Source organism: Salvia splendens, chromosome 8, assembly GCF_004379255.2.
Source record: "Salvia splendens isolate huo1 chromosome 8, SspV2, whole genome shotgun sequence".
NCBI classification, from domain to species: domain Eukaryota; kingdom Viridiplantae; phylum Streptophyta; class Magnoliopsida; order Lamiales; family Lamiaceae; genus Salvia; species Salvia splendens.
Genome location: NC_056039.1, coordinates 26,119,968 through 26,141,782, shown reverse-complemented (window position 1 = coordinate 26,141,782; position 21,815 = coordinate 26,119,968).

The following is a 21,815-nucleotide window of genomic DNA, read 5'->3' as shown; positions in this document are numbered from 1 at the left end:
ATTCATCAACGGTCCAGATGATCTGCATTATTACACTATAATGATGCATTATTAGTCGGTGTGCATTATTCAACTGAAAATGTGCATTATTACACTATAACGGTGCATTATTAGTCGGTGTGCATTATTCAATTGAAAATCTGCATTATTAAATGACACGTGACATCAATCTAATCGTCGGATGACAAAATCGTGGGGCTGAGATCAAGAAGGAAATAGGAGAAAATATGAAAAAAGGATTTGAATACAATCCTATACCTATATATATATATATATATATAGTCGTGATCATATGATAACCCCTAAATATCGTAATAACCCTATAACCAAATCTGGACCACACATATTTCTAATCATGCGGTTGAGATTCAAACTTAGATTTACTTCATAAAAAAAAGTGCGGGGTAAAACTGTAATTTCCCTCATTTAATTTCTGAATTTCGCCAAATATCACGTAAAATGATAAAATGATATGTTTATTGCATAGAATGATAGTTTTGCCGGATAAAATGATACTTTTGACTGGCTGATAAAATGATACTTTTGACTGGCTGATAAAATGATAGGTTTATTGCATAGAATGATAGTTTTGCCGGATAGAATGATACTCTGAGTTGATAAAATGATAATTTTGACTAACTTATAAAATGATAAAATGATAGGTTTATTGCATAGAATGATAGTTTTGCCGGATAGAATGATACTCTGAGTTGATAAAATGATACTTTTGACTGACTGATAAAATGATATATGTTAGGTTTATTGCATAGAATGATAGTTTTTCCGGATAGAATGATACTCTGAGTTGATAAAATGATACTTTTAGCTTATAAATGTTAGGTTTACTGCATAAAATGATAGTTTTGCCGGATAGAATGATACTTTCAGCCGATAGAATGATAGTTTTGCCGGGTAGAATGATACTTTCAGCCTATAGAATGATAGGTATTTTTGGTGTATAAAATGACATTTTTGTTTAATAAAATGATACTTTTACCTGATAAAATGATAATCTAAGCGGATAAAATGACAGTAACCTTATAAAAATGATACTCTGAGTTGATAAAATGATACATTTACTGCTTTGTAGGTTTGTATATTATGTATTGTGCCGATTATATTAGGTTTATTGCATAGAATGATAGTTTTGCCGGATAGAATGATAATATGAGTTGATAAAATGATACTTTTGACTGACTGATAAAATGATAGGTTTATTGCATAGAATGATAGTTTTGCCGGATAGAATGATACTCTGAGTTGATAAAATGATACTTTTGACTGACTGATAAAATGATAGGTTTATTGCATAGAATGATAGTTTTGCCGGATAGAATGATACTCTGAGTTGATAAAATGATACTTTTGACTGATTGATAAAATGATATATGTTAGGTTTATTGCATAGAATGATAGTTTTGCCAGATAGAATGATACTCTGAGTTGATAAAATGATACTTTTGACTGACTGATAAAATGATAAAATGATAGGTTTATTGCGTAGAATGATAGTTTTGCCGGATAGAATGATACTCTGAGTTGATAAAATGATACTTTTGACTGACTGATAAAATGATAAAATGAGCGAAATTCAGAAATTAAATAAGCGAAATTTGGATACGAAAATTTTATCATGAGCGAAATGACATATTTACCCCCGCGCTTTTTTTTATGAAGTAAATCTAAGTTTGAATCTAGACCACGTGATTTTAAAAATGTGTGGTCCAGATTTAGTTATAGGGTTATTACGGAAATTGGGGTTATCATTATAATGCACCCCTATATATAGATATATATATAGGGAGGGGGATATGATCAAAACAAAAATGCCTTTAAATCAAGAAATACAGGCCGATTTTGGGCCATAGGATTAGCTGATTTGATCTTAAGATTAAAAGATCTAATGGATCCATTAATTTCTTAAGTATTATTATTTTAAACATAAAAAATCGTATAAGGATAGAAATGATATTTTGTCAACTGTCTTGTTATGGCAATCCCTACAATCTTGCATTATTCTTCTGTCAATTAAGATTCTTTATGCGTGATTAATTAGTTAACTGATTCAATATCATCAACTTCATCTTCTTCACCACTCCTCCATTTCCTACATATCCTCCATCTCCTTCATCGGCAATCCCTTCAATCTTCCATTATACTTATTCAAGAAAAAATATTGAAGATTTGTTTTTGTGATTTACTTATACGCCATAATTTTTGTGTGTTTGATATCCTTTAATACTTCGTCGTCTCATTCGTCTCCTTCATCTGCAAAAATGTTGAGATATGTCACGAGTTCACGTTGCAGCAGAAGAATGACCTAGTTTATATAATGAATGACATGTTTGTATTATTGAATGACCTAGTAGAGTCCCCTCAAGAGTGGAGAAGGCTTTGAAGCTTAAGAGCAAGCCTTTGCGTCAATGCAAGATATGTCAGGAGTGGGGTCACCATGATTCAAGGAATTGCGACAAATTCAAAGAGAAAGAAAAGCATCGGTCTAGAAGAAATTCTGAATTTTGATACCATGTATTCTCTTTTTTGAAGTAACGTCAGTTTAAGTGTTTTTTTGGACTCCATTTTATTTGCAATGTCAGGTTTTTTTAAATTACTTAGTTCGTTCAGATTTGTATGAGGCACTCTGGTACTCAGTAGTTTTATGTCATGACTCGAATATTGGATTATTATGACCCAATTTACCAATAAGTTTCCATGACCCAAATATTCGTTTAGTATGTCACAAAAAATAGATGATATTTGGGTTATTGTTTGTGTATTCTTCGGTCGTATTAATATTGATTTTTTTAATATGTCAAAAACATGAGAATAATTGTGTATTTTACTTCAGTTTGTTTGATACGAACATATCAATCAGAATTGTATGAGGCATTCTGGTACTTAGTAGTTTTATGTCATGACTCGAATGTTGGTTTATTATGACACAAATTAACCATACTATGCTATGACCCAAATATTCATTTATTATGACCCAATGTATCGAGTAATCGGCATTACATGGTATATCGTCTACAAGAAACAAGAGGAAAGCATTACAAGGTCATTGTAAGTGCAGTTTTACTCAAACGACTAATTTTTTATTCTAAAGGCCAATTTTAGGTCATTTTAAGTGCAATTTTCAGTCATAATAATATCGTTAGATAGAGAAAAGATTAGGTATTGTTTGGGTCATTATTGTTGTATTTTTCGGTCATATTAACGTGTGGTTAATCTTTAAATTTGTCGATACCAACAGAATAATTGTACAGGCGAATAGCTCTAATTGGAAATTGCAGCATAAGCTAGATTAATAGTACATATACACTCCAAAAATAAATACAGATGAAATAATATATAGTAACAATAACATCCAGTTGACATATATAAAACATGGTCTAAAAAATGAGAATTACAAGGTCTAAACATCGTTTAATTAAAATAGTGGTAATCTATAAAGAAATGAACAAAAAGTTTCAGTAGTTTTAGGTATGACATAACCACTGATTAAGATCTGTAGTTTGCTATCATCTTTTCTACGTTGATCGGTGTTTTCTTGCTCTCCTTTGCATAATGTTTGGATGCCGCCTCTTTATTCAATAATGCGCAATGATTATTTCTTGCCACCATAGTTTAGTCGAGTTTTGTGTGGAACTTTGACCTTTTGCTTATACAAAAAAAATACAATTAAATACCAGAGTTCCCAAAAAGAATCAAAACTACATTCATTCAAAACCTATAAAATGTAGTCGACATACCTTTTTGTGCTTTTGGTTTTAGCGGTACCTTCTTCTTCACTGTCGATCTTTGATATACTACGTTACATCCAACCAATTCTAGTGAAAATTTGGTTAGATTTGGTCAGATTTCAGTCAATCGGTGTACAAAATCTTACTAACCTTTTCTGTTATATGCCGCCGTTCCAGAAGCTCGCGTGTCGACCATTGTTGAAGAAGGCGTTTGGTTTATCGTCGTCGTCGATTTTAGAATCTTCAAGTAGGATTTCTTCTTCGTTGATTATGTAGATTAGGGGTTTATGTTCAAGCACCAATTTTGTGGATTTGATGGAAAGGGGATGATTTTTTGGTGAAATAGAGTGAAATTGAATGGGGAACCCAAACACCAACTTAGCGTGTGGAGTAATTACTCCCATTTAATCCGCTCTTATAAATCAGAATGACAGTTCTTTATTTTTTCGATTCCCAATTTACCCCTCACATGACACAAATCCATCTTATTATGACCCAAAAAAAATGATGAGTCAATCCAGATCGTGGCCATTAATCTCCAAATCTGACGGTCCATATATGGTCTGTATTTCTATACTTAGGGACTTATTTTGGTAGATGAAAACCCTATAGGGAGGTATTCATATCTTTTTTCCATATTTTGTTCTATTGTCTTTTTCAATCTCGGCCATTCAATATCAAGATCAGATGGCCAAAAATAATGCCACATGAATTTAATTTTATTGATTAAAAAAATCAAAAGGTCAAAATTGGGATACACAAATGAGTTTGTTATGGTAACTTCCTTGATTTTCTCTTCCAAAATCTCAGCGGTTTCTGTCAATGATTTCACGATGCAATCTGGCATTTCTCCCTTAAATTTCAGTGTCTGTTCTCCATTGAACACATGAAGGTCCTAAATTCGTTTCTGTTTTTCATAATCGAAGAAAACCGTGTGTTTATTTATTCGCTAACAACACCGATTTGAGGGAGGCCTCAGTCATCGCTTGCGTTTTACTGAACAATGGAAGAAGGTAAGTACTTTTTTGCCTGTAATGTTTTTCAATGCTAGTTGTTAACTGAAATTACGATTTGCTTGAGTAATCCATCGTATGTTATGTTTTGTTTTGTTACACAAATTCGTGAGTAATATATCGATGCACATTTCTTGTTTTTTCCAAGAGTTTAGCAATCCTTAGGGCTAGGGTGTAGTATGTAGTACGTATTAAAACCGTCGTCGAAGTCCACGAGTTTCAGTCATTCATCTAGGGTTTTGAAATTATATCGGCTAGGTAGTAGTTTTTAACGGATACACATAATGTACATATGCGATTATGTAATGGTTGTTTTATTGTAATAATGGACGATTTGTGAGCTGTAATGTAAATGTTTGTTGACCAGTTTAATTTAAGTTTGGCCGAGATTGATTGTTCGGTGCACGTTTCTTGTTTTCCCCAAGGGTTTAGTAATCCTTGGGGCTAGGGTGTAGTATGTAGTAAGTCCAAGAGTTTCAGTCATTCATCTAGGGTTTAGTATACATTAATTACTTGATTTTGTACATTATACATGTAAAAGGATGTATACACTACATTAGATTAATTACTAACGGGTAGATTTATTTATATTTATTTATTATTATTATTATTATTATTATTATTATTATTTTTTTAATCTTATATGTTCTTCGAAATTTCTCTAGTTGTATTATTAGTCAAACAAATTTTAATGTTTAAATGACATATGAACCTATGGCTACGATTGAAATATATTGTTAATAGACATGATCAAAAGGATATTTATTAAAACAAAGTTAATTCGAATCTGTAGACTCGTTCTAGATGAATTTTTTTGGTAATAAACAATAACAGTTAATCTATTCTAATAATATAAGAGAATGAATTAAACGTATTTTTCTGATCTTTGAGGGAGTAAATCAAGGAAACTACCATAACTGAATTCACTGAGAGTACAAAAAATGACCTTTTCGAAATTTTTAAATATTTTAAGTAAATACATGTGCCACTATTTTCGGCCATTAGATCTTCAAATTGTGGGGTTGAGATTTAGTTGGAAGAATGAATAATAATTAGAAAAAGAATATGAATACGTCCCTACCAGGGAGCACTATGGTGACACCATAGTTAAAATGACAACTTAACACCATTATTAGTCATTCGGTCTGTTAATTAGATGGATGAGGTTGATTTGCAGGATTAGAGTATGAATTGCTTGGCCTATCTGAAGAACATTGCTTGTATGGGTATTTTTGTCATTTTAATAAATGAAACTGATACATGATTTGAAATCACGTTAATTTGGATTGTGATTGAGAAAATTGATTTGAAATCACGTTAATTTGGATTGTGATTGAGAAAATTGTTAGAGTTTGTATACTATAAATCGCTTTTCGAGTGATTGAATACTGTAAAACTCTATAAGCTATTTTCCAATAAATAAAACAGATTATTTTTGTCATAATGTTGTTATGTTTTACATTTAATGGTTGTTTATTGCATATTTAAATGTATAAGAACGTAACAAAGTCTAAGTCTTTGTTCTAGTAGACCGGTTGTGGGCGTCGTCCAATTTAAGGTAACACGGTCAGTTCTGAACAAAGAAAAAACAGAATTTCACAACCCAGATAGGCCTAGACTACCTATCTTGAAAGGTTGCAATGTCAGTCCGATTATTTCTAAGCCCTATTGAAATAAGATGACGTTGGTGTGGTATAGCACTGAATGGATCTAACAGCAAGACATGTCTTTATGCTATCTACTGAAAGACGAGGTCTTGATAATTAATTTCTTAATCAATGTACGTTAGCATTGAGCATACGATATTGAGTATCTACTACTTTGACTTACTAAATGTGCGGGTTTTTCGTCACCCAACAATCCATGTATATTGGGTAGTGGTGATCGTTATCTAGCGGTGCTAGGATTGCTATTACGTTGAATCGTGTGCGAGGAGAGTCTCGTTTGATAACATCCACGAGAGGAGCTCGAAACAAGGTTTTATTATTCGGAACCTAGCTAGTTGGAGTTTAATTACTCTATGAATACTAAATAAGAGTTTCTTGCTGAGTCTACTCTTGGAGATTAAAATATGTTAATTAATTATGTCCATAGGAGACATTAATTAATTAATGGATGTTTCCATTTTAAGCACGGGAAATAAATTACTTACTTAAAAAGGAAACCCGGAATACTCGTAATTTCAGATTTGGAGAGGCAGTGCAATATTACTTCTATAGTGGCTGCTTGTAATATTCCAATATAAGCTTATATTAAATTGTGGGTTCAATTTAATTAGTAAAAAGCTAATTGGGTGAGGTCTGATCCAAATTCTTCCTCCCTGACTGGGCCCAATATCTGACTTAATATAAATAGGAGAATAGAGGAGACAGAAAGGTAGATGAATAATAATTATTACTCAGAATTTCGTCCCCCTCAGAAAGAGAGAGAGTTCAAAAATTGCTTCCTCCGTGAGCAGAGTTCTGTCTTCGTTATTCAAGTCCTAGTACGCTGGTGAGATTTGCCCACACAAATATCAGTGTACAGTCCGGGACACCAGTCAGAAGATCCGAGGTCGAGTACTGAAGATTTTCACGAGGAGACAGAGCAAGCCATCATCGATTCTTGATTGAATCAACGAGGTAAATTGACTAATTCCGTAGTAAGCATGTTTTAGGGATTTAATATGTTAAAGCATGTTTTAATTCAAGTTATGAGCATGATACATGTGATAATTACGCGAATAGAATTTGTCTAAATAATCTGCTAAATAAATCAAATTATGTGATCGGATTTTACGCACGCTTCCGCTGCCAACCCCTTCAAAAATTTCTCTCTCATTCCACCATAACTCTGTCCCACCTTTTTCTCTGCAATTAATTGGCGCCCTCAATCCAGAAACCCTAGGAAGAAATCGTTGCTTTCCACTAGTTCTCTTCGCCTCCATCCTAGCATCGCAGCAGTCCTCGGAATAATGAGTGTCGCTGCTGAACTCTGTCCAACCTTGCTCTCCCATCGTTTATGATTCCGTCTGGTGAAGGGCAGTGCTGTGTGATTTTTATAGCTGCTCGTTCGACGCGACTGGTTGGGTAATTGATGTGTATTCAGTTTTTTGATTTGATATTGCTATTGATGGTTGGGTAATTGATGTGTATGCAATTTTACGAATCGTTTTCAATTTGGTATTTCTCTGTATGCAATTATTTGATCGATGTATGCAAATTTTTTTATTCAACTTATGCATTAGTTGCTTGACGAGGTGTGGTGAATTGCTTGATTAAACAATATGGATTGCTTTATCCACACTTAGGCACAAAAAAGTAGTGAATTGCTTCACTACGCTTGACTAGTTGCTTGTCTACGTAATACAGATTGCTTGCATGAAATCTCATTCCAAAAACCAAAATAAATTGCTTGACTAGTGAGTGATAATTGCTTATGTTGTCCAATTTGTGTGCTTGCTCATGTTTCGGAATTGCAATAGTTGTTAACGTATGATGTGTTGGTGGTTGCCATATTATTCTCCTTGCTTTGCTGGATACAATGAAAGAAATGTGCCTACGAAAGAAGAAACATATATTCTAGACAACAACGCCACTGCTGATAGGATTGATTCTCCTTGTAATGAGTTGTCGAGAACTTCAGTTGGGATTTACAAATAACACTCCAACATTTTTTTCGTATTGTAAAATGTAAATGTGGTTGACTGTACCGGTGACCATGCCTCAGAGTTTTGGAATATTGAAAATTGAGTACAGATCCGTTTAGTATGGTTTGTTTTTTGATTGTGTCGCAATGCGTATTTGATTGCTTAATAAATGGAAAATTTCTTGAGGGGTTGTGGTGCTTTGCTTGATTAAACATTATGGATTGTTTTATCTTCACTTATGCATAAAAATAATAGTAAATTGCTTCACTGCATTTGATTAATTGCTTGTCTACATAATACATATTGCTTGCCTTGAATCTAATTCCCAAAAATCAATTGGAAATATTATCCGTAATCAATCACAAATCGATTTGCAATGTGGTAAAAAAATATATAACCAAGTACAAATTGCCAAGTGATACATTAGTACTTTAAGAGCACTACTATTACATGAGGAAACAATGAATATGAAAGCAGTAAAAACAATGTATCCAAGCAATCTGCTATCAAATCAATATTTAGATTTGATAATAAAGTAATTCCCCTAAAAAGGTAACAAAAACTGTGATATGCAATTCCTGAATCAGAGGCAAGCAACAAAACAATCATAAACAAGCAATCTTGCTCATCTTCTTCTCCACCCACTTGCCATTCTTGGAGTCACGGTGGCCCAATTCCTGAATGTTCCTACACCTATGCAATGGTTTATTTTTCAACTTAATAGCCTTCTATTTTAGCGACACCAAACCGCTGAAAATTCTGTGTGTTGAGACTAGAAGCACGGGCATAAGCGTCATAGAAAGCAATTCCGTTGTCTATGGTTTTGAATTTCTGAGCAACGAATAGTTTGAGATTGTCGGAGTAATCAGGCACACATGCAACTGTATAGCATAAGAAATAATTGACAATTAATTAACAATGAAACGGACTGAAAACACAAATATGGAATGACTATTACGATAAGCATATTATATTACATACACAAGCAACTAGGAAAATATTACTCCCTCGGTCCCGCACTACTCGCACTTATTTCCTTTTTGGGCGTCCCAAGTTACTTGCACTCTTTCCATTTTTAGTAAAAAATTTCACCTACAGCCGTCATTTTTTACTTTCCTATACACTCATTCCTTAATCTCCGAGCCGAAAAGGAAATGAGCGAGTAGCCCGGGACGGAGGGAGTACTACGCAATCAACAATACGAAGTAATGGTTGACTATTACATCACAATAAGCACACCACACCTCAGCATGTATTCATAACATTGGTGGTATAGTGTCATTTTTAAATGGGTTGTCATTTTAATACATCCCTGTCCCTATATATGTGCATTATCCTCCTTATCATCCCCTAGTATAAAACATAGGACTACTATAATCCCTTGGATCTATTAATCTAATGGCTATGGTTAAAAGCATCGCCGTACATTATTATACTATTTGCGTACATTAAAGGGTAATTTGGGTATATTACTGTTACATCATTTATATGAATTAGTACATTAACTTAATGTATACATTAATGTGTTTTAATGTATATTTCCCTTATGCTTAATGTAGATTATAATTTATTGAATGAGTGGCGAAAGTTATATCCATTCCCCAAGGGTTTAGCAATCCATGAGGATAGGGTTTAGTACCGACTCAGTAACACAATGTTTACTAGGGTAATCTTGTGGATACTATACCCTAGCCGTATGGATAAGTTAACCCTAGGGGACTGGATCTAACTTCCTCCGATTAGTGAACGTTATGTTAATATGATGGTACTACACCCTAGCCCCATGGACTACTAAACCCTTGGTGAATGATGTTAACTTTCGACCCTAAGGGAATTAATATGATGCTACATTACTGGATAAGTAATGTACGATATACCCATGATAATGTACGGTAATGTACATTATCGTGGGTATATCGTACATTTTCGTTCGATTCATGCTTTTTTGGATGGAAGCTATACTATATAGCATCTACAAATTCACTAAATCATGAGTCGGATAGTAATGTACGATATACCCATGATAATGTACGGTAATGTACATTATCATGGGTATATCGTACATTATCGTCTGACTCATGCTTTTGTGGATGGAAGCTATACTATATAGCATTTACAAATTCACAAAAGCATGAGTCGGATAGTAATGTACGATATACCTATGATAATGTGTACATTATTCAGTCACATGCGTAAATTAATGTGTGAGACTCGTACATTAAAATACCATTTTCATACATTAACATCATGTACTAATAGAACATGATGTACAAATATAACTACATCATGTAGCGAATTCATGTACGATTGTGCTTTACCATTTTTAGCCTTTTTGATTATTTTATTAATTTTTAAATTCCAAGTGGCTTCCATATCAACCATCAGATCACACATAATCAATGGATGAAATTAGTTTTCCTTTTTAACAGTTTTTTACACGTTAATCTGAATACATCCATATATATATAGGAATATAATCAAATGCAAACTCTAAATATCGTACAAACTCAAAACTGTAATCTGGAGCGTTAGAAAATGTCAACAGATGACAAAATAGTAGCAACAGAAAATATCAACACACGTCAACGGTTGATATTGTGTTGATATTTTCTGTGGCTACAATTTATTCATTTGTTGATGTATTTTAACGGAACACATTATAGTTTAGAGTTTGTACAATATATGAGTTTGCATTTTATCACTACCACATATATATATATATATATAGTTGATATATATATATATATATATATATATATATATATATATGTATATATATAGGGGCGCACTATGGTCAATAAGTGAAATTCTATTAAAAATCAAAGCAAATCTCAGCCATTGGATCTTGTGATGTAACGAGTAGTTCTGCAATAAGAATTATATTTATTTTAACGCATCTTTATATATGATGACTTCGCGCATATGATCATAATATAGAGTTAATCTTATTTATTAGATTAAGATTTTAAGTAATGACATCAAATTAAGAAGAGTTCCATTACAAAGCTTTGCGATCTCCATTATACATGGGGTATTGAAGCTCGATTTGGAAACGTGTATGCTTTTAATGCTAGGTCAAGCTTCTCAGATCCAGAGAATCCGCTAGATCACAAGGTCTAGGAACTTAGAGGATATCAGAAATCTCAGTCGTTGGACACATTGATTCTGCGTTCAAAACCCTCAACCCGCTATACTATGAATTAGTACAGGGAAACAGGGATTGATCCCACGAAGATGGACGCGTAAGAAAGCATTTAGAAGACCTTGGAAATGGTGAATGGCTGCTGCCACACAATTTTGGGTTGAGGTATAACTACTGCTAGACCTAGAAACGAATTAAACACTAGACCTAGGAAACTGAAAACATCATGCTGACATCGAACTTCCTCATAACTGCGAGATATTAAACTAACTTCTTAGACCGAGCAAACAACTTCCTAATATAGCTAGACAGAAAGTGAGTAAACAACGTGGACCATTTTCCAGAAACAGCTAATACGGAATAAAAGCTGCAAATAACAAACTAAGGATTTAACTAACAACTATCTACATTTCATTGCCTGAATCACACATGAACATGTAGAAAACAGAGCATATTTCCATATTCAAACGGAATGTAAAAGTTAGGACGTCGGAAACTTGCAATTAGCTGAAAATAAAACAGATCTACATGTACTAGACAGAATGAAACGAAAACACGAAAACTAGGCATCAACTCCGATCACTCTGTTTCAGATCCAAACATTGGATGCTTATTCCACTCCGGATCCAAGCATTCCGAACCCAATAACCAACAAAATCAACTCCATAACTTCTGATTCAACCGATCTATCCCGATCAGCACAAGCTTTCAACAATTCTGCGCAAACTCAGTAAACCAACGCAAAAATCACAGTAACTACGACAAACTCAAAACCAAATGCATCCATGATCGAAATCAACATCAGCAAAGTAAATTCAGAAATAGAAATTTACATAGAAAATGAGAATTCGACAGAAAACAGAGCCGAGCATCGAACAACGAAGCTCGGTGAAATTCGCGATAACAAACTAAAGCGAAAGCAATAAATTGTATCTTCGCTCTCTTCAAGGACGGTGTTACCCAACTACGTAACAACAATTGAAACCCGTAACCCTCAAGTTTCTGAAAAAACCCCCAGAGTGTGTAGAGTGTGTGAGTGAGCTAAGAGAGCCAAAAGTGCCGAGAGACGAGAACTCCCCCAGCCTCCAAAAAAAGTTTTTTTTTTTCTTTTTTTTCTTCCTACCCTCCTTTTTTTTCTGAAATGCATGCTCTCTTCCTTATATAGGTGCGGGTTTGATCTTCTAGAAGCTTTCGTAGAAATCTCCGTTCTACCCTTCAGCTTCTTGATCTCCTCCGTCTGGTCATTTTTCCACAATGCTCACTTTTATCGCCATTTCCTTGCGCCATGCAAACATCCTTCTCTTTTTCCTGGACCTGGCGAATTCTAAACACCTGGCTTAAAAAGATGTGTTAGACCCGTAAATGCACAAATTTAACCCTTTAACCAATGCATGAAATTAGCCTTATCAAACTGCTCACACTTAAACCATCCTTGTCCTCAAGTATGAAGACAAGAAAAATAGAAATAAGGTGAATTTCAATGCATGGTTATCCTTGACCGACTCCATAGACACAAACGAAACATAAACTCCTAGACCTAGACATAAAACAGACTCAAAGAGAAAACAACACTTAAAGAAAAACACAAAGAAAACACAAAGGCATGAACTAGGTTCAACTTTTAAGCAGTCATCCCCACAAGCTTAAGGTCTATCCGATTCGTCTATAGTCTCCAAATCCTCCCTTTTCCCTTTTCTACCTAATCGGCCTGTCAGTTCGTCAAGATAGCCTATTGACTTCCTAATTGTTGGATTCACTCGATCACTCATTTCTCACCAGGGATGTTAGGATCGAATCACTCTTCAGTCAATATTATACCACTGATGTGTCGGGTTATGAGAGTTTCTCCTTCCTACAGGCCCTTTTTATTTCCTGGGTCAGGTAACTATTGCCTCCAGCCCTTGGAAGTTTGCTATTTCTTCTCCCTTTTTATATTTCCCCTGGACTTCGTCCACCTTATACCTCCGAGTTTTTTTTTCTCTGGACTTCGTCCAGCTTATACCTCCAGAACCCATTTTTTATTTTTTTTTCTCCTTTTGACTCTACTCCCTAAGCATCAAGTGGTGGCCCCTTTTTATTCAAGTTAGCTCAAAGTGTATAGGCTTATAACTCACATTTATAGTGGGGCTTCACAACTAGGTCATCTAAGGCATCCTCTATCGTCCTTACTTCATTCAAACCGACTTCAGCTTATTATGGAAAAAGGCCTCAAAGTTGACATGCATCCTATCTTCAATTGCTCTTACTAAGGGAATCTTGTAGTATTGTATTCACTAGCTCATGCGACACACAAAAACAAAATCCTAGACCTAAGGACACCTATTCACATTAAACACAACTGTACTACTCCCCCCCCCCACTTCACTCAGGCTTGTCCCCAAGCTATCCTAGTGAAGGGGGGAACAGGGAAGTACAAACAGAACACAACAAAACACATAACAACAAACACGCACAAATGATACTAACTTCTCACACTTAGACCGAGCAACGGGCTAAGTGGGAGAAAAGACAATAGAACAAAAACCACAACATGCCCAAAAGAAACACAAACTTCTCACACTTAGATAAAAAATTGGGCTAAGTGGGAGAAGACACATATAGGCGCAGACAAATATATACAACACGCCGCATGCTGGAAAAAACAAATGCATAACACAAACAGCAAGCAAACAAACATAATAATAAAACTGAAAGAAGATAAAAGAAAACCGAAAGTAAAGTTACTTGGTCAAAGGGGGGGGTTCAATTCGGGGTTTGGCCCCCTCGGGAGCCAAACTGGGGTGGTACGTAGGGTCGGATCACTTTTACTTTCTTCCTCGCCGGCGACTCCGGCTTATCCTTCTCCTTCTCACTCGGTCTAGACACTGGCTTCTTAACTAACACGGGCTTCGTAGCAGACGGGGCTGCCAAGGGCTTGGACGTTGGTGGGGGCTACTGGATGGAAGAACTTCCTTGCCCTTGCGGCTTGGACACACCAATGGGTCCTGCGGGCAATTTCATTTGGGGCTCGGGAAATTTCTCCTTCAGCCACTTTGTCATCATCATCATCAAGTTGACGGCCTCCGCCATACGATCGTTCTGTGTAGATGACTTTCCTACCAAAACAGTGATGCGCCCTTTGAGGGCCTGCATCTCCTCCCTGACACTTCCAAGCTTCGTCCTCATCAAACCCATTTCCTTTCTAACTTCACCCAGTTCCTTGTGCATCACACCCACTTCCGTTTTCAACTCCTCGTACTCAACACTGGCAACAGCTTCGACAACATCCTGTTCTGGCTTAACTAGGGGTTCCACTCTACCGACCTCATAAAAGCAAACATCCTTCCCACACATGTATAACAAGCCTTTGTTGAAAAAGTAATCCACACTAAAAAGCTCCGGAGGCTCGCACATCATTACCTCAGGCGCAGACTTGACAATCTTTATAATCGAGTTGCGTTGGAGTTAGGCACCTAGAAGGTGACATGTGTACATGTGACGAGAGGGATTTGCTGCCATCTGATGGTAGGCCTGGGCTAACCAATAACCCAGATGCACTTTCACGCCCTTGGCCATGCACCATGTGAAGTATAGGTCGGCTGTAGTCAAAGCAGAATTGGCGGTCCCCATCAAGTTGTAGCTAATGAACGTCTGAGCAAAGCGCATGATTCGGTTGTCGATAAGGAAGGCTTTCGAGTAGCTAGTCTTGAACTGTCCCACTTTCGGATGCGTAACAAACTCCCAAGCAGATTGCGGCTTGAATCCGGGCGTGTACTTCGGTGGTCCCACCACGCGATCATTCCAAATTCCATTGTCGTCTTCGGCGCGGGTAAACAGGCCCAGCCTGAGGGACCATTCTCGGATACTCATTTCATGTTCTTCTGTAAAAAGGCGAAAAGTGATAGCATCCACATCCAAATCAGTGGTGGGCTTCAAGCGAAAAGTGGAGAAAAACTCTCGGGCAAGGACTGTTGGCACCTCCGCATCGCTATGCTTTAACAGCCACTCAAACCCTATCACGCCAATGTACTGACGAAACTCCTCATCGGAGTCTATCTCCACCAATTCCTCCCGAACATACCATTTTCTGAACTTTGCTAGCTTTCCCGAACTACATCGTTCCTTATAAGTCGCCGTTCTCTTGGGATCCTCGAACCTTCCCATGGCTTCCAACAACCCTTTCGTTATCCAGACTTCCGCTGGCCCAAAGTTCAATTCTTCCTCAGGCTCATCCGCTTCTTCCTCCTCGGATTCACTAGACGAAGGAGGCCCGACTGGTTCCTTGGCGAATGGCACGTTAGTAGGGGCTGGGAGTTGAGCTTCCACAGCTTTGTCCTCCTTTGTCCGCTTGGACTTCTTGACCCGGGAAGTAGCAGCATGTTTGCCCTTCCTTTTTCGCTCTGCCGCCAGGCGGCGCTCCTCTGCTTCGTCTTCTTCCCCTCCAGACCTAGGGGTATCCTCTTCTTGCACGCCCTCAGATCCCGGGGCTAGGCTTCCCACCTCCGTGGGTATAGTGAGATCCTCGATTTCATCCCACAAGTTTCGTCGAGCCTTACGCCTGGCCTCTTTCTTATCCACCGGTGAGTCTGCGCCCACCGGATTTTCTTCCAGATCGATCACCAACTCGAGCCTGCTCTCCTTAGGCTTCGAACCTTCATCAAGAACAGGGGCATGTACCCCCTCAAACAAACTAGGGGTTGTCCCCTCAATGTAAACAGGGGTTTCCCCCTCAATAACAGAACTGTCAGAAATTAGGGCTTCACCGCCCACTAACCTTTCAGGGGTTTCCCCCTCAACAACCTTCTCAGAAATAACAGGGGTTTCCCCCTCCGAAACACCATCAGAAGAAACAGGGGTTTCCCCCTCAATCACACCATCAACAGAAACAGGGGCTTCCCCCTCACAAACACTTGCAGAAATAACAGGGGCTTCCCCCTCAACGACAGGTGCTATCCTTTGATCACCAACCGCCATTTGTTCCAACCCTGCAACCAGATCCGCCTCCTATCTCTGTTCTTCGCCTACTGCGGCGTCTTTCTCGGAAGCGCTGGTGAATGGTTCGGCTACTGCATATACAACAGCGAGTTGGACCGTCGAATCTTCCGGCGGTGGTTGTCGACGCGGTAGGTGTTGCTTTCATCATCGTCGTGAACATGGCGAAGGCTTTCATCACCTCTTCTGGACCGCCGAATTTCTGCATTAATTATGACATAAACGTTGTTGCACTTGAATCGGTCGATGCGGTGGGATTCCCTGCATTTGGTGTGTTCTCCATGATTTAAATCTGAAAATTACACAAAGAACTTGGAAGAAAAATTCCAATTAGGGTTAAAGAAATGTGGGTATTCCGAGAGAGAGTTTTGGGGATTTTTTAGAGTGAGAGAGAACTTGGAATGGGAACGGTTGCAGCATGCGGTTGCAGGCATGAGGTCAGCAATCAGTACGCCTTCCCATAAAGTTAAATTTGAAATTCGAAACTTAACTACTTCCCTCCCAAACTAAAACTCTCTGCCCCATGTAAACGCTCGCCAATACCATACTTAGATAAAAACAACGAAAATGAAGCGCCAGACTCCCAGGTCAATGATTCAAAATGCGACAAAACAATTTCCCTCAGAAGTCTGGTGTTTCGAAAATATTTTTTGAAAGATTAGAATTTTTTTCTTTGTTTGACAGTTTTTCATTTAGGAAAGCAATTAAACTATTTATACTTTCAAACGAGTGCTCTCGAGATCCCCGGGTCAGTGTATAGGTTGAAAATGCATTTCCATTTACCTGACCCAGGAATTCGTCGAAAGCACTTACTCATTAGACCGATTAGACGACAACAGGGAGTGCGCGTAGTGGCACTTCCTCCACTACGTACAACTCAGAATTATCCCTAAAACCTTTACCCGATGACCATTAACAAGGAAAGAAGTAGAGTTTGAGGCACCGCCCTGAATTTCCACAGCTCCATTTGCTCGAAGGCCAACAATAGTGTATGGCCCGATCCATTTAGACTTTAGCTTCCCAGGCATCAGCTTGAGCCTGGATTGGAAAAGGAGCACCCTCTGCCCTACTTGGAGTTCCTTGACCTGGAGGTTTTTGTCGTGCCAGAGCCTTGTCTTCTGTTTGTACCACATCGCAGACTCATATGACTCCAGTCTCAACTCTTCCAGCTCTTGAAGTTGCAATTTCCTCTCTTCCTCACAAGACTGGGGTCTCATATTAATCTCCATGGCCGCTTAGTATGCTCTGTGCTCCACTCCTACGGGCAGATGGCACATCTTGCCAAAAACCAACCTGTAGGGTGACATTCCAATAGGCGTTTTGTATGCTGTCCGGTAGGCCCACAATGCATCTCCATGTCTCTTACTCTAGTCCTTTCTTGACAGATTCACCGTCTTCTCCAATATCGTCTTTATCTCCCTGTTGGAGATATCGGCCTGTCCATTAGACTGAGGATGATACGGGGTAGAAAGCACTTTGAAACATCAGAGCTTCTATTGTTCTGTTACGGAAGTGCGTCCCTTGGTCAGAAATAATCGCACGCGGCACTCCGTATCTGTTCAAAATGCTAGCCCTAAGAAACTTGGCCACCTCCTTGACTTCACAAGATGTGGTAGCCTTGGCTTCTATCCATTTTGAAACATAGTCAACTGCCACAAGTATGTATGTATTCCCGTATGAAGATTGAAATGGACCCATGAAATCCATCCCCCAGACATCAAAAATTTCACAGACGATCACAGGGACCTGCGGCATCTCATCTCGCCTCGAAATTCCCCCCGTGTGCTGGCATCTCTCACAATTCTGACAGAACTCAAAAGCATCCTTGTGCAGCGTAGGCCAATAAAATCCATTGTCTAGGACTTTACTCGCAGTCTTCCTTGGTCCAAAATGACCTCCACACGCCAATTCATGGCAATGATTAAGCACGTCTCTCTGTTCCCATTCGGGGATACATCTCCGAATTACCTGATCAGCTCCCATTCTCCACAAGTAAGGGTCGTCCTAGTAGTAATACTTGGCCTCGCTCTTGAGCTTCATCTTCTGGGCCCGGGAGATTTCTTGTGAACTGGGCACCTCTCCTGTGACTAAGTAATTTTTCAGGTTCACGAACCATGGTTCAACGTTCAATTGACATTTTCCTCTCTCAATATCTCCTGGACCTGTTATCGCCATTATCGCTTCCCAGCTGATAGGCCTAGGAAATTTCCCTATGTAGTACAGATGCTCCTCAGGGAATGCATCAGGTAAAGATTCGTCTGTTTCCCCCTGGAAAATCCTACTCAGATGGTCGGCCACTTTATTTTCTGTCCCTTTTTTTATCTCTGACTTTCCAATCAAATTCCTGCAAAAGTAACACCCAACGGATTAACCTTGGCTTGGATTCTTTCTTCGCCAGTAAGTGCTTGATAGCCGCATGGTCGTTGAAGACTATCACTCTCGACCCCAGCAAGTATGGGCGAAACTTCTCAAATGAGTATACGACTGCCAGCATTTCTTTTTCTGTGGTGTCATAGTTTTTCTGAGCTTGATTGAGTGTCTTTAAGGCATAGAATATCACGTAACTTTTTCCATCAACTTTTTGACCTAGCACCGCCCCTACTGCGTAGTCGCTTGCATCACACATTATTTCAAACGACAGACTCCAGTCAGGTGCTCTGATAATAGGGGCAGATACTAATTTATCTTTCAATAGTTGAAAAGCCTTATTACACTCTTCGCCGAAAACGAAATCAACATCATTATGCAACAGATGGGTGAGCGGCTGAGCAATCTTTGCGAAATCCTTTATGAATCTTCTGCAAAACCCTGCATGCCCTAGGAATCCCCTAACTTCCTTCTGATTCGTAGGGTATGGCAATTTCGAAATCACATCGACCTTTGCTGGGTTCACCTGTATGCCCTTTTCTGAGACTACATGCCCCAAGACGATTCCCTTGGGTACCATGAAGTGACATTTTTCTAAGTTAAGGACTAAATTCTTTTCCCGGCATCTCCTCAATACTACGTCCAGACTTGCTAAATAAGAATCGAAAGAGTTCCCATATACGGTGAAATCATCCATGAAAATTTCGATACAATCCTCCAGCAGATCCGAGAAGATGCTCATCATGCACCGTTGAAAAGTGCCCGGCGCATTGCACAGCCCAAACGGCATCCTTCTATAACCGTACGTGCCAAAAGGGCAAGTAAAAGTAGTCTTCTCTTGATCTTCGGGATCTACATAGATCTGGAAGTATCCACTATATCCGTCAAGGAAACAAAAATATTGTTTTACAGCCAACCTTTCTAGCATATGATCAATGAAAGGTAATGGAAAATGATCTTTCTTGGTTGCTTCATTCAGTTCCATATAATCGATGCACATCCTCCACCCAGTGACAAGTCGAGTGGGCACCAATTCATTCTTATCATTCTTAACTACCTGTATCCCTGACTTTTTAGGTACCATATGAACCGGGCTGACCCATTCACTATCTGGGATAGAGTAAATGATACCCAGCGAAAGCAGTTTCAAAACTTCCTTCAGAACTTCCTCTCTCATGTTTGGATTCAGCTTACGTTGGGGGTCTCTACAGGCCTTTGCACCTTCCTCTAGCCTAATGTGATGCATGCAAAGATCAGGATTGATTCCAACAAGGTCTGAGAGAGTCCATCCTATCGCCTTTTTATTCCTTTTGATTACCTCAAGTAGATCTCTTTCCTATTCCTCGGTCAAGTTGCTGTTGATGATGACCGGGAAAGTCTCATTTTCTTCTAGATAAGCATACTTGAGTCCTGGTGGGAGCGTTTTCAATTCCCTCTTGGGGGTGCTTGTTTCCTGGGGTAAGGGATCATTTTCTTCATCAGTTTTCATTCCCTTCCCAGACCTGGGAGAATTTTCCATACTAGCCACATGAGCTGATCCTCTTGACCTAGCTGACTCCAGATTCGTGCAGAACTCTAAAATAGCTTCGGCCAGCTCTTCATCCGATAATTCCCTTGTGTGCATTGCTTCGCACCATCCAGCTACCTCTCTGTCAATAGAGTGACTTAATTCTGAATTAACCACCTACTCCTTCATCAGCTCAGTCTCAAGATATTCCTGGACCAGGGGGTTAATAACATCAATAGCATGCAAATTTTCAACGTCTAGTGGTTTCTTCATTGCCTCATTTATGCTAAACGTATATTTCTCCCCATTATAGTTCAGGCATATGGTCCCATCAAAAACATCAATTATGGTCTTAGCGGTACGGAGGAAAGGTCTTCCTAGGAGCACACCGCTAGACTCAGCAGATTAATTATCACTCATTTTAATAACATGGAAATCGGCCGGATATAGAAAATCATGCACTTTGACGATAACATTTTCTAAAACTCCTTCTGGACAAATGCACGACCTATCCGTCAGTTGGATTACCACCTTTGTATCTACCATCCCTACTCCTACCAGCTTCTTGTAAATGGAAAGCGGTAAAACATTTATCGATGCCCTAGATCACACATAGCATGCTCAATTCTGACATCGCTAATTGAAATGGGCAAGGTGAACATACCTGGGTCAGTGCATTTAGAAGGCATCCTGCGTTTTTGAATCACTGTTGACACGTTCTCGCCAATCAGAATCTTCCCACTGGGTCTGGTCTTCCCAGCTATAAATTCCTTGATGAACTTACTGAATACCGGCAATTTCAAAGCTTGCAAAAATGGTAAGTTGATCTCCAATTTCCCAAAGATGTCCATGAAATCCACCAGCTCTTCTTTCTTCTTCTTAGCCTCTCCTCGGTGCGGGAACGGTTTCACTTGTTTCGCTGCACCCGTAGAATCTCTAGTTGAAAGTTTGCCTGTTTCCTCCTTTGCTAATTCATTCTCTACTCCTGGCTCTGGGTCTAGGAAAAATGGTTCGGCTTCACTAGGTAACGGTTTCTCCAGATCTCCTTCCCGAAGTTCATCTCTTCTTACAGCTCTGCCCCCCTTTGAGTTTCCAAGTTCGGGAGCTGAGTTCCTCCCTTCCTTGCCTTCTGTGAGCGGTGTCTCTTCATTCTTTCTCATCACTGGACCTTCATAGCCACGCCTATATCTCAAAGTGATTTGACTGATGTTAGCTCTGTCTGGCTGCCTTACTGAGGCAGGAATTTTCCCTTCGTTTCCTCGCATCTCTCTCAAGGAGGTTGCGATCTGGGACATTTGCTTCGCCAACATGTCCATTGCTGCCTTCAGTTCCAATTGAGCATACTGGAGCTTATGCACCACGTCATTGTTAGATTGCAGGTTGTTTTGTATATGCTGTTGAGAACTGACTAGGTCATGTACCACATCATCAATATTCCTTGGTG